The following is a 5,051-nucleotide window of genomic DNA, read 5'->3' as shown; positions in this document are numbered from 1 at the left end:
CGAGACAGCAGGAACGGAAAGCGAAAGACACAGAAAATACAGAGAGAAAGAGATGAGTGGGGAAAGAAAGAAAGAGAGCGTGAGAGCACGATGAGGGACTAATCCAGAGAGAAACAGCTGTACTGTACTAGTTGTAGATATATAAATACAGCTCGGATAAGTAGGAAAATAACAACCCCCTCCGAGCTATTCGCTGTAATCCATTTTTAATGGGGCTTCATTGTCCTGCCTCCTTGTAGTGCATCCATCTCCTATTGTCACAAATAAAGAGACCAATCTATTATAGATGCCCCACCACCACCACCCCACACCTATCTGTTCCTTCCTACCCCCAAAGGCTAACGCAGCGGGGTAGAATAGAGCCGGAGGTGAGACTATAACGATTGCCCATGCAGTTTCCCTTTCCACGACACTGGAGCTGTAGTGCCCTACTCCTATAGCCCTGTAGCAGGAGGGGGGATAGGTTAACTCAGGTAAACGTGGAGTTAACTGTATGCTGTTTGCTTTTTGGTCCCAGGCTCACCTATAGGTCTGTTTCAGTTAGGATATCAGCTGTGGCTAGGTCTTTCAGTTGTATAGCTGCTACTACATAAATCATAACACGTATGTCTCGGCAGCACGCATGCTTCCTACACATCGAGTCATCACTACTGGATCCTGTGGTCTCTACATAAGCCATTGAGAAATCTTTCAGGCCACCATTCGTAAAACTACCCGCGGTCGTTCATGTTGAATAACCCAGTAATCTGAGCAGATGTGGTGAGCTGAGCTGTGTTTGAATCCTCTGGGCATGTGAGGGCTCTATAGACACACACACACACACACACACACACACATTTCATACCAGCAGCCGCTATCAGATTAAACGTGTTAGAAAGTTAAGCAGGGGTTGAATATCTTGATCCGCTATGGCTGATATTCTTATACTCTATGTGATAAACACTGGCGTATTTATGCTTTCTTGAAGCCGTCTAAGGCAACAATCCTACATCCTACTGTAGTGGTGTTTGAACCTAAAGACCTAATCTAAAGATATGCCATTGCAGTGCTGTATATTTTTTTTATTAAAAGATGCCACGCCGTCAAGCTGGTGACCTAACTTTCACTGAGGTCACCGCCGGTAATCATAACAAAGGGCAAATCTCCACTGAAGCCAAATTTCAGTTACTGTAATATCCCATTGAGGTCAATACATGACTATGTGAAAATGTGATTTACCCCCAAGTGGCTAAATGACAAAAGAGAGCATAATGAAGAGTTGTGGCCAATGAAAAAGGAAAAGAGAACAACCATCACATAGACATGATATGGATTTTAACAACAAAACCAAATAATGATTTTTAAAAAAAGCTATCAAGATGAGCCTCTCGCTTCGTACTCTCCCTCCCCCTTAGTTAAATGCTTCAGAAAAGATTTTTGGACACTTTCAGATCGCCAACTTGGAAGGGTAGGAGTGATGAGGTCTTGATGAGGTAAATTTAGCTCACGTCATTTTCTCTTGGTTTGTCTAATCACAGAAAGAAGCCTGACCAGATTGAGAGCAGTGTCAAATCTCTGGCAAATTGGGACGTTTCTAAAAATACTAGCCCACTTTGAGCACAGAGGACGTGCAGGGCATGAGAACAAAAATTAACAACATACTCTTCATTCAGAACCCAATACATTGCAGAGCTTTCAAGTTCCATTGTTATCGGGAAACCGGCCCAGGGTTGTTCAATTCCACTCACAATGGGCACTAGTGCCCTCTAGAGTCTAGAGAAGGGATGTTCAATGTTGACTTGGAGTGAAAACACTTCTGTTTTTCATAATTTCCTTCTAATAATGGACTAATTTAGACCTGAGACACCAGGTGAGTGCAATTAACTAACAGGCAGAAACAAAAAACATAAGTGGTTTGGCCTTCCGGGACCGACATCTAGACTCTAGGGCAGGGTTTCCCAAACTCGGTCCTGGGGACCCCCGGGTGCACATTTTGGTTTTTGCCATAGCACTACACAGCTGATTCAAATAACCAACTCATCAAGCTTTGATTATTTGAACCAGCAGAGCAGTACTAGGGCAAAACAAAACGTGTACCCAGGGTGAGCCCCAGGACCGAGTTTGGGAAACCCTGTTCTCGGGCACCGGTGAGAGAATTGAATTGAACAGCAATGAACAATTTGGCACGTCATTGCGCATGTTACACATCTCGATATTGAGGCATAAATGATATATAATATGTACACACTACCAGTCAAACGTTTTAGAACACTTACTCATTTAAGTTTTCATCTTCTTTCTACATTGTAGAATAATAGTGAAGACAACAAAACTATGAAATAACACATATGGAATCATGTAGTAACCAAAAAAAGTGTTAAATGAATCCAAAATAGATTTGAGGAGATTTGAGATTCTTCAAATAGCCACCCTTTGCCTTGATCACAGCTTTGCACGCTCTTGGCATTCTCTCAACCAGCTTCATGAGGTAGTCACCTGGAATGCATTTCAATTAACAGGTGTGCCTTGTTAAACATTCATTTGTGGAATTTCTTTCCTTCTTAATGCATTTGAGACAATCAGTTGTGTTGTGACAAGGTAGGGGGGTATACAGAATATAGCCCGATTTGATAAAAGACCAAGTACATATTATGGCAAGAACAGCTCAAATAAGCAAAGAGAAATTACGGTCCACCATTACTTTAAGACATGAAAGTCAGTCAATGTGGCAAATGTCAAGCACTTTTAAAGTTCCTTCAAGTGCAGTCGCAAAAACCATCAAGAGCTATGATGAAATTGGCTCTCATGAGGACCTCCACAGGAAAGGAAGACCCAGAGTTACCTCTGATGCAGAGGATAAGTTCATTAGAGTTAACTGCACCTTAGATTGCAGCCCAAATACATGCTTCACAGAGTTCAAGTAACAGACACATCTCAACATCAACTGTTCAGAGGAGACTGTGTGAATCAGGCCTCCAAAGTCGAGTTGCTGCAAAGAAACCACTACTAAAAGGACACCAATAAGAAGAAAAGACTTGCTTGGGCCAAGAAACACAAGCAATGAACATTAGACCGGTGAAAATCTGTCCTTTGGTCTGATGAGTCCAAGTTTGAGATTCTTGGTTCCAACCACCATGTCTTTGTGAGACGCAGAGTAGGTGAACGGATGATCTCCGCATGTGTGGTTCCCACCGTGATGCATGGAGGAGGAGGTGTGATGGTGGGTGGCTGTATTGCTGGGGTCACTGATATATTTACAATTCAAGGCACATTTAACCAGCATGCATACCACAGCATTCTGCAGCAATACTCCATCCCATCTGGTTTGTGCTTAGTGGGACTATCATTTGTTTTTCAACAGGACAATGACCCAAAACACACCTCCAGGACCTTACACAGCCTATTTGAACAAGAATGAGAGTGATGGAGTGCTGCATCAGATGACCTGGCCTCCACAATCACCCGACCTTAACCCAATTGAGATGGTATGGGATGAGTTGGACCGCAGAGTGAAGGAAAAGCAGCCAACAAGTGCTCAACCCTTAAATGAGTAGGTGTGTCCAAACTTTTGACTGGCAGTATATATATATATATATATATATTATATATATATATATATATAATATATATAGATATATATATATATATATAAAACATACAAATAGAACTCAATTGACCAAACATTACATTTATTTCAATATGATTTAAATACTGTATAGGCCTAGGTAGAGTATAGGCCTACTATATTCATTTTTTAATGCAGTCATCTTGGTTTTCATTTTAAGCATTCTTTTATCATTCGCTTGTTCAATTGCAAAGACTTGGCAACTGTATTTGTAGTCAACTTCTTTCTCAAGTTAACGACGGTCACAGAGAGACCGATAAAAAGCTTGATTATATCTTTAGTGGAGCTCTTCTGTGTATAATGTGATGAGTAAGGGCACAAAAAAAATTATCTAACAAAGCACTTAGCTGTTGAGCCTGGTCTCATAGACTGGGCTCATAGACTCATAGTTTTATTTTGTTACATAAGCCAGGTGGTTACTTGAAGAAAAAAAACGGAATTAGGGTGGTATAACGCAAACGTCTAGCAACCCAAAGGTTTCGAATCACAGACGACTTCAGCATTTTAGCAACTTTCATCTACTTACTACTTATTAGCTACTTTGCAACTACTTAGCATGTTAGCTAACCCTTTCCCCTAATGCTTTTAGCTAACCCCTCCTCTAAACCTAATCCTTTTAGCTAACCCCTCCTCTAAACCTAATCCTTTTAGCTAACCCCTCCTCTAAACCTAATCCTTTTAGCTAACCACTCCTCTAAACCTAATCCTTTTAGCTAACCCCTCCTCTAAACCTAATCCTTTTAGCTAACCCCTCCTCTAAAGCTAATCCTTTTAGCTAACCCCTCCTCTAAACCTAATCATTTTAGCTAACCACTCCTCTAAACCTAATCCTTTTAGCTAACCCCTCCTCTAAACCTAATCCTTTTAGCTAACCCCTCCTCTAAACCTAATCCTTTTAGCTAACCCCTCCTCTAAACCTAATCCTTTTATACATATCATACGTAAGGTAACATATCCTACTAAGTGGAGTGTCTCTGATTTACGTACAGAATCATGCGAAATGCTACTAGAACAGGTTGAGCTGTTTTACCAGTGGTCTGAAGCAGTCGGGCAAATAACCAGCGTTTTCAAGTGCAACTTTACGAACGATGGTTTTGGTAAACAGTTTGGAGATTAAACAATGCTCCTACGAAGGTTCCAATGATGAAGTGAGCCTTAAGATGCTTTCGGGAAACCGGGCCCTGGTCTGGAGCATATGTCAAACCCCAGTCCTGGAGAGTTGGGTGTCTGCGGGTTTTCACTTTTCCTGCTGCTTGATTGGTCAATTAAGGTAATTGATTAGTTAGAGGGGAGTTCCTATGTCTAGGTCTTAATTGGACACAAATTGAAAGGAAATTACCAAAAACCAGCAGACACCCCTGGCCTCTAGCCAGATGGCCAAGGGGCAGCTCCACTCTCACTACTCTTTGCCCTCGTTGTGGAGGTGTAAGACAGAGTAAGAACAGAA

Source organism: Oncorhynchus kisutch, linkage group LG20 (genome assembly GCF_002021735.2).
Source record: "Oncorhynchus kisutch isolate 150728-3 linkage group LG20, Okis_V2, whole genome shotgun sequence".
NCBI classification, from domain to species: domain Eukaryota; kingdom Metazoa; phylum Chordata; class Actinopteri; order Salmoniformes; family Salmonidae; genus Oncorhynchus; species Oncorhynchus kisutch.
The sequence above is the reverse complement of the archived record's forward strand: the minus strand, read 5'-3'. Positions refer to the sequence as shown.